This window comes from Ursus americanus, chromosome 1 (genome assembly GCF_024610735.1).
Source record: "Ursus americanus isolate L20-20 chromosome 1, mUrsAme1.1.p, whole genome shotgun sequence".
In the NCBI taxonomy this organism is placed as follows: domain Eukaryota; kingdom Metazoa; phylum Chordata; class Mammalia; order Carnivora; family Ursidae; genus Ursus; species Ursus americanus.
This window is the reverse complement of record NC_142127.1, coordinates 29,999,872-30,013,328: the sequence shown is the minus strand read 5'-3', so window position 1 is coordinate 30,013,328 and position 13,457 is coordinate 29,999,872. Positions and strand designations below refer to the sequence as shown.

At 36.6% G+C, this 13,457-nt stretch overlaps 1 protein-coding gene and 1 non-coding gene across 3 annotated transcripts in view; one reads left to right on the top strand and one right to left on the bottom strand.

The window, feature by feature from the left end:
• EPC2 (enhancer of polycomb 2) overlaps window positions 1-13,457 on the bottom strand; it is a 117,188-nt gene that overhangs the window by 79,152 nt on the left and 24,579 nt on the right. The window lies entirely within an intron of this gene.
• Window positions 9,432-9,535, top strand: LOC123783388 (U6 spliceosomal RNA). Its single transcript, XR_006777193.1, has one exon. It is a non-coding gene; the product is annotated as a U6 spliceosomal RNA (small nuclear RNA).

Genomic DNA, 13,457 nt, shown 5'->3' with positions numbered 1-13,457 from the left:
AAACTAAAATCAGACTTCAAAAACAACATTATGTAAAATATCAACGAAGCAACATTCTGAGAAACCTCAATGAATGAAAAGTATGAACCAAGATTTTACATCCAGCTAAGCTGGATGTAATTCTATAAGGGACTTTTGACAAATCTACTAGAATAGCACTGTTCAACAGAAATACATTGCAAGCCATACATGTGACCCATATATTTAAATTTTCTAGTAGCCACACTTAAAAAAGAACAGGTGGAATTAGTTTTAATAATACATTTTATTTAAGCCAATATACACAACTACAATGTTATCATTTCAACACACAATCAATACAAAAATGTATGCAGATACTTACATTTTTTTCTCCCATAACAAGTCTATAAAATCTAGTGTGTATTTTACCTGTATGGAACATCTAAATTCAGACTAGCCATATTTCAAGGGCTCAACAGCCACAAGGGATTACTGGCTACATATTGGATAGTACAGTCCATCTTCACCTTGGCTTTATCCAACCAAGAGATAACTTGTAAACTCCAATAAAATTTTACACACACACACACACACACACACACACTCTTCATCCAACCAAGAGATAACTGGAAAACTTTTAGTTTAGTAGTAAGATTTTACTTAAACACACACACACACACGTCTCTCAAACATGGGAAAAGGATGAAAGACTAATGTACAAACATCTGCACACAAAGTGGAAATAATGCAACTAAAAACGGGAGAAGAAAAAAAATACAAACCTTCTCAAATACAAAATATAATTTTTTAAATAAGAGCAAAAAGAGAGGGGCGCCTGGGTGGCTCAGTCATTTAAGTGGCCGACTCTTGATTTCAGCTCAGGTCATGATCTCGGGGTCCTGGATCGAACCCTGTTTGGGCTCTGCACTCAGCAAGGAGTCGGCTTGAGAATTCTCTCTTCCTTTCCCTCTGCCCCTCCCCCCACTTGTGTGCTCTCTCTTAAACAAATCTTTTTTATAAATAGCAAAAAAAAGAAATGTAGACAATACAACAAAATAAAAAATTATTAAATATCATAATAGAGTTGAGACCAAATACATTCAATCATATCAATAAATATCAATGGACTTACCTATAAAAACAAAAAAATTTTCAACTTGTCTCACAACCCAAGACTCAACTACATGCTGTGTACAAGAAACACACCAAAAAACAAAACAAAACAAAAAACACCACAAAAACAAAAAAACAAAGTGGCTCAGGAATAGTAAAATTAAAGGAATGGATGGAAGTTTATCAGGTAATGAAAGACAGTAAGAAAGACAAGCAGACCCTAATTACCAGACAAGTAAAGTTCAAGTCAAAGAGCATTAAGTATGACCCAAAACCCACAATTCACAATAATGGCTTTTAATATCTGCATATCATTCATCAATGGCTGTATCTATAAGTTTTGGATACCTATACATATTTAAGAATATCTATGCATCAAGTAACACAGCAACCTTTTCATAAAGCGCTATAGTATATGGAAGGACTGATAAAGACACACCAATACTATTAACTAACTTTAACACACCACTCTTCGCATAGGGAGGTGGACAAAGAACAAACATGGACCTAAGCACCGACCTAATTTAGTAAGGTAGTTCTTGTAGCTATATATATAAAACGTAACATCCAATGCTCCTCCTCCTCAAATACACAAGCAACTTTGATAAATGTGATCAACAAGAAACCAAAATCGTACACAAGGAGAAACAACAAATAAACCTCACTTACTAGAAATGAATATTCATATATCCACAATAAAGAGAACAGAAAACAAAGAAATTTTAAGTTCCTTTGGAAAATAATGATTTGAAGCTCATGTGTAAAACTTAGATAACATATACTTCAAAGAACTGTGATGATACAGTAATTTATGGCACATTCTAAGAGATAAAAGTTTCTTGTTTTTATTAAAACATATCACAGAGGTGCAATATTCAAAATAGTGCAATTTTAAGAACAGGATAAAAAAATTTAGGAATTTTGACAATTAAAACCCTTCTTTCTTTTTCTTTTTTTTAAAGATTTTATTCATTTATTTGACAGAGAGAGACAGACAGCAAGAGAGGGAACACAAGCAGGGGGAGTGGGAGAGGAAGAAGCAGGCTTCCAGCGGAGGAGCCTGATGGGGGGTTCGATCCCGGAATGCCAGGATCACGCCCTGAGCCAAAGGCAGACGCTTAATGACTGAGCCACCCAGGCGCCCCTAAAACCCTTTTTTCAACACCCATTCATAACATAAAATTCCTTGAAAGAAAGAAATGTCCCCAAGCTGATAAAGAGTAGGCGCCCATGGAAAACCTATACCTAACAACCATACTTACGGTCAAAGACTGAATGTTTTCTTCCTGAAATGAAATTCAAGCCCAGGAAGTCTGTTACCGCTTCAAACCCACATTTCACCTAAGATTCTAGTCAGTACAATAAGGGAACAAAGACAAATATAGGTATGTGGACTGGGAAAGAAGACATAAAATTATCTGTACATGATATGCTCATGTAGGGAAAAAATCCTAGGGAATCTCAACAGAGCTCCTAGAACTAAAGTGAATTTAACAAAGTCACAAGTCCATATTGAACACTCAACTGTATTTCCATGTATCGACAACTAAAAAATGAAAATAAAAAGCAGTATCATTTACAACAGCATCAAACTACTAAATACTTAAGAGACAGGCTTAACAAATTATATGTGAAACCTGCAACATAAATGGAAATACAACGCGTTCATGGACTGTTTAAAAAAAATTTACTTGGGAAAATTTTCCTCCAAATTACCTAAATTTCTAATAAATTTCAATCAAAACCCCAACAAGTGTTTTTTTTTAAAACAGAAATGGACAAGTTGATTCTAAAATTCATATAGAAAGGCAAAAGAAAAATAGCTAAAATAACCTTGAAAAAGTAAATTTGAAGGACATATATAATCTGATTACAAACTAAATCATAAATCAGAAAGCTAAATTAATGAACAGTGTCACTAGCATAAGAACATGTAAAGCAACAGAAAACCACCATACAGAAGTCTAGAAACGGGCCCACATATACAAAAATAATGAATTTTAGACAAAGGTACCATTTAATGAAGGAATTAAATGAGGGTAAGGATAGTCTTTTCCACAAATGGTCTGAACAGGAGTTTAGGAAAAAATAAGCCTATGCTCTTACCTCACACTTTACATAAAAACTAACTCAAAATAGATCACAGACCTAAATATAAAGCCTAAACTTATAAAATATCCGTAAGAAAATATAGGAGAAAAATTTTAGTGACCCTGGGTTTGGCAAAGATTTCTTAGAACACAAATGCACACATTATAAATGAAGGAATTGATAAATTAGGCTTCCTAAAAATTCAAAAATTATGCTATTCAAAATACATACTTTAGAAAATGAAAAGACATGCCAGACTGAGAAAAATATTCACAATACATATGTGAGAGCTCTTCTATGCAGAATATATAAAGAAGTCTTACATCTCAGTAATAATAAACCAACCCAATTTTTTAACAAGTCAAAGACTTAAACAGACACTTCACAAAAGAAAATATAGTAATGACCAATAAACACTTGAAAAGATGCTCAGCAACTTTATATCAGGAAAATGCAAAATAAACCCACAGAAAGTTTTGATATACACTCACAAAATGACTAAAGTAAGAAACTGACAACACCAACTGTTGGTGGGAGTGTCAAATGATTATTACCCCTTTGGAAAACTATTGGGCAGCTTCTTATAAAGTAAATACATGCTTATTATGGGGGCACTTGGGTGGCTCAATCACTCGGTTAAGCATCCAACTCTTGATTTTGGCTCGGGTCATGATTTCAGGATCCTGAGACAGAACCCCAAGTTGGGCTTCCTGCTCAGCAGTGAGTCTGCTTGAGATTCTCTCTCTCCCTACCCTCTCCCCCATGCATGCTCTCTCACAAGAGCGTGCTCTCTCTCTCAAATAACTTTACAAAAAATAATACATGTATCATATGACCCAGCAATCCTACTAAATATGTACCCAAGAAGTGAAATGCATGTCCACAAACAACCTGCACATAGATGTTAACTGTTATTTTACTTACAAGAGCCCCAAATTGGAAAGAATACAAATGTACATCAACAGGTAAATAGACAAAGTGGATAGATTCGTTCATTAGAATACTACTCAGTTTTTAAAAAAATGAAGAGGGGTCAAACTGATGACATGCACAACAATGATGTATCTCAAAAGTATACTGCGGAGAAAGGAAAACCCTCTTACACTGCTGGTGGGAATGCAAGCTGGTGCAGCCACTCTAGAAAAACAGCATGGAGGTTCCTCCACAAGTTAAAAAGAGAGCTTCCCACGACCCAACAATTACACTAGGGATTTACCAAAATGATACAAAGTGATCCAAAAGTGCCACCTGCACCCCAATGTTTACAGCAGCAATGTCCACAATAGCCAAACTATGGAAAGAGCCCAGATGTCCATCGACAAATGAATGGATAAAGAAGATGTGGTACACACACACACACACACACACACACATACACACACACACTGGACTATTACTCAGCTATCAAAAAACTGAAAACTTACCATCTGCAACGACATGGATGGAACTAGAAGATATTATGCTAATCAAAATAAGTCAGAAAAAGCCAATTACCATATGATTTCACTCACATGTGGAATTTAGGAAAGAAAACAGAGAATCATGGGGGAAAGGAGGGAAAAATAGAATGAGACAAAATCAGAGAGGGAGATAAACCTTAAGAGACTCTTAACAGTAGGAAGTAAACTGAGGGTTGCTTAAGGGGAGGGGGTGGGGCGATGGGGTAACTGGGTGATGGGCATTAGGAGGGCACGAGATGTGATGAGCACTGGGTGTTGTGTGCAACTGATGAATCACTGAACTCTACCTCTGAAACTAAAAATACACTATATGTTAGTTAATTGAATTTAAATAAAATAAAAATATTTTAAAAATGAGTCCACTTTGGGGGAGGAGGCTGGTCAAACTAGGTGAAGGTGATTAGAGGTACAAACTTTCAGTTATAAAGTAAGTCACAGAGATGAAAAGTACAGCATGGGGAATATGATAATATTGTAGTAATATTGTTCGGTGACTAACCAGATTGCACAGTAATGTATGGGACTGTGGAATCACTATGTTGTACACCTGAAACTAATATAACATTGTGTGTCAACTATACTTCAATAATAGAAATTATTTTTAAAGTCCCCCAAAAAAAGTACACTGAGAAATAACCAGATGCAAGTGGCTACATACTGTTATGGTTCCCTTTATGACATGTAAGAAGAGAGAAAACTATTATGTAGTGATCGAAATTAGATCATTAGTTGACTGAAATGGGGATGGAGGATATGACTGCAAAGGGTTAAAGCGGACTTTTATGGGGAATGAAAACGTTCTCTTTATTGTCTGGAATGGTGATCACACAGGTACATTTGTTTATGAAAACACAGAACCCCACACAAAAGAAATGCTTTATACTATGTAAATTATACTTCCATAAAGTTGATTTTTAAAATGAAGAAAAGGGGCGCCTAGCTGGCTCAGTTGGTAGAACATGCCACTCTTGATCTCGGGTCATGAGTTCAAGCCCCACATTGGGCATGCACTTGAAATTAAAAAAAAAAAAAAAAAAAGACGACGATGAAGAAGAAAAAATACCATGATGAAACAAAAAGTTAATGTAAACAAAACAAGCTAGCAAGACAATATTTACAATGCTGGTGAAATTATGATGAGTAAAACAGACACTTTCAAGAATGAGTGCTAGTGAATGTGTTAAAGTGTAAACTGGTATAATGTGGAAAACAGTTTGGTAAGATGTTTCTAAGCTTTAAATACACTGCCATGTAAGACTTCTTGAAAAATAATGAAATCTGAAAATAGTTATGCATTAAGTAGAAAAAGCAGGAAATAAAATCACATACTGAAGATAATACCAAATATAGCAAGGTAAACAGAATGCTAAGATGATAGCATGAATACATGTAGAATTAAAAAAAAAGCAGCTAAGAAATGTGCGGAAGTATTAACTAGTGAAATTACAGGTGGTCTCTATTTTCTCCTCTACATTTTCTACAATTTACTCAAATAATACATATTACAAAAAGCAACCAGTGTCAATCTTTAAAACTACTGATCTGGTATCCTTTTCATAATCAAAAGAAGAGATGAGAAAGACAAAATAAAAAAAGACTCTAGATAAGTCCTTATCCTATTCTAATTAAATTTGCTTCTCGTCTAGTACTAACTTTCTAAATCTGATTCTCAGTCCTGGAAGCATATTAAAATCACCTGGAGAGGCCAAATATGGACTACATGGGAGAGAAAATAGTTAAAAGGATTCAACAGCTGACTTCCACTCCAACAAAAATGAAATACACAATGGAATATTATACAGCCATAAAAAGAATGAAGTACTACAACATGCATGAACCTTTAAAACATTATACAATGTGAAAGTCATCAGATACAAAAGGCCACATATTATATGATTCCATTTACAGGAAATGTCCAGATATAGGCAAATCCACAGAGAATTAAAGTGTATTAGTGGTTGCTGGGGAGTGGCAGGGGTCACAGGATGCAAAGTGACTAATGTGTATGGGATTTCTTTTTAGAGTGATGAAGTGTTCTGGAACAAGATAGTTATGATGTACAACACTGAATATAGTAAAAACCACTGAACTGTACACTTTAATATGGTGAATTCCATTACATGAATTTTATTACCAAAAAACACTGCAGAGTTGCCTGGCTGGCTCAGCCAGGTAAAGGTCTGGCCTTTAGCTCAGGTCATGATCCCAGGGTCCTGGGACTGAACCCTGCATTGAGCTCCCTGCTCAGTGAGGAGCCTGCTTCTCCCTCTCCCTCTGCTGCTCCCCCTACTTGTGCACATGCACACACTCTAATAAATAAAATCTTTAAAAAATATTGCAAAGAAAAAGAGGTGAAGTAACAGGAAATGAATTCACCGTTCTACCAAAAGCAACAACAAAAAAATCTGACAAGATTTGAAACAATGGTTTTCCAGACACTGGATAATAGGCAATGAAGGACAATGATACTTAAAAGAAGTAAAACACAACTGCCTCAGCTTACTATCCTGGAAAAGTTTCTACGCCATGGAGCATGAAAGTGAACTAAGACAGAGCCTAAAATAAAAGACTTCATGAGTTGAAGAGACGGAAACAAGAATCTAAGAAGATGAAGGCACCTAAGGTTCACAGAGTGCCAAGAAGGAAGGAAATGCAGAGAGCCCAGGAGATCTGCAGAGAGTTCTCTGCAGTATTCAGCACAGTACTCATCAGCACAGGTTTGTGAAAAAACTAAGTGGCACTGGAGAAAGAACTATCCCAAAAGATTAGAAGGAAAAGTGCCTGTCAGGGCCAAAAAGAGCACCTGTTCCCACCAAGGCTGGGGAAAAAAAAAAAAAACATGCTACACACAGAGGAACAAAGGATGACACTGAATTTCTCATCAGAAACAATGCAAGTGGGAGCACCTGGGTGGCTCAACCTGTTAAGCATCTGCCTTCGGTTCATGTCATGATCCTGGGGACCTGGTATGGAGCCCCATGTCAGGCTCCTGTCTGCTTCTCCCTCCCCCCTGCCCCCACTTGTGTGCGCGCGCGCTCTCTCTCAAAATAAATAAATAAATACATACATACATACATACATACAATCTTTAAGAAAAAGAAACAATGCAACTGAGAAGACTGGAGCACCACTGTTTAAATACTGGAAGAAAGAACTGTCAAGGGGTGCCTGGGTGGCTCAGTTGTTAAGCATCTGCTTTCAGCTCAGGTCATGATCCCAGGATCCTGGGATCAACCCCTGCATCAAGCTCCCTGCTCAGCAGGAAGCCTGCTTCTCCCTCTCCCACTCCCCTGCTTGTGTTCCTTCTCTTGCTGTCTCTTTCTAGCAGATAAATAAAAAATCTTAAAAAAAGAAAAAAGAAAAAACTGTCAAGCTAGAATTCTATATCCAGCAAAAATATTTTCAAAAACAAAGGTGACATTAGAGATGTTATACAATAATGTCCATATAGTTGATGATACTGTAATTTACATTTATAAATTATTAAGAGGATAAATTTGTTATGTGCTTTGCTACACAAAAAAATTGGGAAATAACATTTTTAGACATGCAAAAGCTGAAGTAATCATCACCAGCAGACCCACTATAAGAAATGTTAACAGAAATCCTTTGGGAAGAAGGAAAAGGATACCAGATGGAAGTCTGAATATAAAACAAACTGATGGAAAGGAGTAATAATAATTATGAAATAAATACCTACATCTTTCTCTTATTATTTAAAAGTATTTGAAAAATAATTGGCTATTAAAATAAAAATAATAAGAAAGCATTATAGGGTTTATTTTAGGTGTAAATGTATGGAAACAATAGCATAAGGTCCGGGCAGGAAGAAATGGAAATACACTATCATAAAGTTCTTACACTATATATAAGTGGTATCATTTAAAGACAGACTGTGATAAACTAAAGATATACAGATAGTCCCTGAGTTATAACGATCCAACTTACGATTTCTTCACTTTATAACGGTTTGAAAATGATACACGCTTTGAAAATGATACACGCTCAGTAGAAACCATAATTCAAAATTTGAATCTTGATCTTTTCCTGGGCTAGCAATATGTGGTAAAATGCCCTCTTGTGATGCTGAGCAGTAGCAGTGAGCTGCAGCTCCCAGTCCACCACACAATCATGAGGGTAAACAACCTATACATTTACAACTGTTCGTACCCAAACAACCATTCTGTTGTTCATTTTCAGTACAGTATTCAATAAATTACATGAAATATTCAAAACTTTACTATAAAAGACTTTCTGCTAGGTGACTTTGCCCAACCCTAGGCTAATATAAGAGTTCTAAGTAGGTTAGGCTAAGCCATGATGTTCAGTAGGTTAGGTGCATTAAATACACTTGACTTACAACATATTCAACTAGCAATGAGTTTAGTGGGACATAGCCTCATGTCAAGTCAAGAAAGATCTGTATATTATAAACCCCAAATCAGAATTTCTCAACCTTGGCTCTATTGACATTCTGGACAAGGTAAGCCTTTCTGTGGGAGGTCTTGTGCACTGGAAGATGTTTAGCAGCATGCCTGACTTCTACGCATGAGATGATGGTAACACCCCTACCACCCCTCAGTATGAAAATCAAAAATGTTTCCAGACATTATCAAGTGTCCTCTGGGAAATAAGTCAGACTCTCTGACAACCATGTCCCATATCAATCACTTAAAGTAAAACAAAAATTTTAAAAAAGTTATAGCAAATAAGCCAAAAACAGAGATAAAATGGAATCACAAAAATAATCCAAAAGAAGGCAGAGTAAGCGAGAAAGAAAACAAACAACAGAAGAAAAAGAAAATAGTGCTTGCTTCAGCAGCACATATACTAAAACTGGAATAATACAGAGATTAGCACGGCCCCTGCACAAGGATGACATGCAAATCCGTGAAGTGTTCAATATTTTTTAGGGGTACCTGGCTTCCTCATTCGGGAGAGCATGCAACTCCTGATCTAGGGGTTGTAAGTTCAAGCTGCACATTGGGCACAGAATCTACTAGAAAAGACAGGAAGGAAAGAAGGGAGGAAGGGGAAATGGTAAGATGACAGAGTGAAACCTAACCATATCAAAAATCATTATCAAATCTCAGTGAACTAGGAATAGAGGGGAACTTCCTCAATTAAACAAAGACTATCTACAAAAATTCTACAGCTAACAGTATAGTTACTGGTGGGAAACTCGAAGCTTTCCCACTAAGATAAGTTACAAAGCATAATGTCCCCTCATCACTTTGTTTCAACATCATACTGGAAGTTCTAGCTAGTGAAATAAGACAAGAAAAGGAAATAAAAGGTATACAGATAGGGAAAGAAGACATAAAACTGCCTTTGCAGATATTATGATCATCTATACAGAAAATCTGAAGGAAATGACAAAGTAGTCCTCAAACTAATAAGTGATTATAACAAGGCTGCAGGATTCAAGATTATATACAAAAGTAAATCACTTTCCTACATACCAGCAATGAACAAGTAGAATTTGAAACTAAAAACACAGTATCGTTTACCTTAACACTTCTCAAAATGAAATACTTAGGTGTAAAATCTAACATGTCTATACAGTATCTATGAGGGAAAATTAGAAAATTCTGAGGAACGAAATCAGAGAAGAGCTACATAAATAGATATTTCATGTTCACGGATAAGACAACTCAATAAGAAGTCTTTAACAAGGGGCACGTGAGTGGCAGTCAGTTAAGCATCTAACTCTTGGTTTTGGCTCAGGTCGTGACCTCAGGATAGTGAGATTGAGCCTGCCTTGGGCTCTGTACTCAGCACAGAGTCTGATTAGGTCTCTCTCTACCTCTGCCCCTCCCACTCACCCTGTCCATGCTCTCTCTCTAAAATAAATAAATCTTTTTTTTTTTAAAAGTCTTCAACAAATGGTGCTGGAAAAACTGGACATCCACATGCAAAATAATAAATCCAGACACAGATCTTACATCCTTCACAAAAATTAATACAAAAGGGATCACAGACCTAAACATAAAATGCCAAAATTCCTATAAGGCAACACAGAAAAAAATCCAGATGACCTTGGGTATGGCAGTGACTTTTAAAATACAACACCAAAGGTACTGGCCATGAAAGAAATTGGTAAATTAGACTTCAAAATTAAAAACTTCTGTTCTGTGAAAAAAAACCACTCAATGTGAAAAAAAAATGAAAGGCCACAAACTGAGAAAAAAAACTGATAAAGGACTGTTATCCAAAAAAAATGGAAAGAACTTTTAAAACTCAACAATAAGAAAAGCAGCAACCTGATTTAAAAATTAGGCCAAATCTTTTTTTTTTTTTTAAGATTTTATTTATTTATTTGACACAGAGAGAGACAGCCAGCGAAAGAGGGAACACAGACAGGCAGTGAGAGTGGGAGAGGAAGAAGCAGGCTCCCAGCAGAGGAGCCTGATGTGGGGCTCGATCCCAGGACTCTGGGATCATGCCCTGAGCCGAAGGCAGACGCTTAATGACTGAGCCACCCAGGCACCCCCGAAATTGGGCCAAATCTTAACAGATATACCAAAAAAGATATACACATAGCACATAAACATATGAAAAGATGCTCCACATCATATATTATGAGGGAAAAGCAAATTAAAATGAAATACCAATGCACATCTATTAGAACAGCCAAAATTCAGAACACTGACAACATTAAATGCTGGCGAGGATGTAGAGCAACAGGGTTGGGATTAGGAATTCTCATTCACTACTGGTGGTAATACAAAATGGTACAGTCACTTTAGAAGACAGTTTGGCAGTTTCTCACCAAATCAAACATTCTCTTACCATATACCAACACCTGTGCCCTTGAATCTTATGCAAAGGAGCTGAAAATTTGTGACCACATAGAAATCTGCCCATGGATATTTACAGCAGTTTTATTCATAATTATCAAAACTTGAAAGAATCAAGATGTCCTTTAGTCGGTGAATGGATAAACAGTGGCACATCCAGACAACAGAACATATAATTGAATGCTAAAAAGAAATGAGCTATCAAACCATGAAAAGACATGGAGGAACCTTAAATGCATACTACTAAGTGAAAGAAGCCAATCTGAAAAGGCTACGTACTGTATGATTCCAACTAAATTATGTTTTGGAAAATACAAAACAATGGAGATAGTAAAAAAAAAAAAAATCAGTGGCTATGGAGGGTTGGGGGTTAGTGATAAACAAGGTGGAGCACAGAGGATTTTTAGGGCATTGAAAAACACGTCATCCATTTGTTCAAATCCATAGAATGCTAATGCAAACTATGGACTCTGGGTGATTATGATTTGTCAACGTAGGTTCACTAACTGTAACAATCTGGTGGGAAATGCTGATGACGGGGGAGGCTATGCATGTGCAAGGACAGGGAATATATGGGAAATCTCTGTATGTTCCCCTCAATTTTGCTGTGAACCCAAACTTGTTCTAAAAGTATAAAATCTTAATTAGAAAATCATGTTAAATATAAACAATGTCGTGAACACCACTATTAAGGCAAAGATTGTGAGACTAGATAAAAACAAGACCCTATTAAAAGTTGCCTTTGGGGGCGCCTGGGTGGCACAGCGGTTAAGCGTCTGCCTTCGGCTCAGGGCGTGATCCCGGCGTTATGGGATCGAGCCCCACATCAGGCTCCTCCGCTATGAGCCTGCTTCTTCCTCTCCCACTCCCCCTGCTTGTGTTCCCTCTCTCGCTAGCTGTCTCTATCTCTGTCAAAAAAATAAATAAAATCTTTAAAAAAAAAAAAAGTTGCCTTTGAAAAGCAGCTTGAATATGAAGAAACAAACGCACTTTGAATACGAAGATTTAAATAGAAGTAAAAAAGAGAAAAGAAAAGAAAAAAGATATACCATGCTAACACTAGTCAGAGAGACTTTGGCCATATTAGCATGCAACATAGATCTCAGAACAAAGAGTATCACCAGGGATTAAGAAGTTTATTTCATTGAGGCACCTGGCTGGTTTCGCTGAAAGAGCATGCAGCTCTTGATCTCAGTCAGGGTCATGAGTCTGGGTGTAGAGATTACTAAAAATAATAAACTTAAAAAAAAGTTCAGGGGCGCCTGGGTGGCTCAGTCATTAAGCGTCTGCCTTCAGCTCAGGGCGTGATCCTGGTGTTCTGAGATCGAGCCCCACATCAGGCTCCTCCGCTGGGAGCCTGCTTCTTCCTCTCCCACTCCCCCTGCTTGTGTTCCCTCTCTCACGGGCTGTCTCTATCTCTGTCAGATGAATAAATAAAATCTTTAAAAAAAAAAAAGTTCATTATGCTTAAAGAGATCAATCGAACAAAAGGACATAACAACCCTACTCACGTATGCACCCAATAACAAAACTTCAAGATACATGAAACAAAAACCAGTATGACGTCAAGGGTAAATAGACAAACCCACAATTACAGAGGTTTTTATACCATATTCTCAATAATAGATAAAACAACTAGACAGAAAATCAGCAAAGATACTGCAGACTGTAACACTACCAGCTATCTTAACCTGACTTTTAGAGAATGCTCCACCCAACAAAGGCAGCATACACCTTCTTTTCATGTTCACAGGAATCATTTCCCAAGACAGAACATATTCTGAAAAGCATATTACAAATTTCAAAAAAGTTTACAAGAATTCAAACCATATGTTCTCAAACCACAATGGAATGAAGTTAGAAATTTATAATAGGAAAAAAAAAAGAAGAAGAAGAAATTCATAACAGAAAGAGCTCTGTGAAACCACTAAATTCTTGGAAACTAACACATTTCTAAATAACCCCAGGGTCAAAGAAGAAATCAAAAGACAAACTACAAAGTATCTTAAAGTGAATGAAAACTTAAACAAAA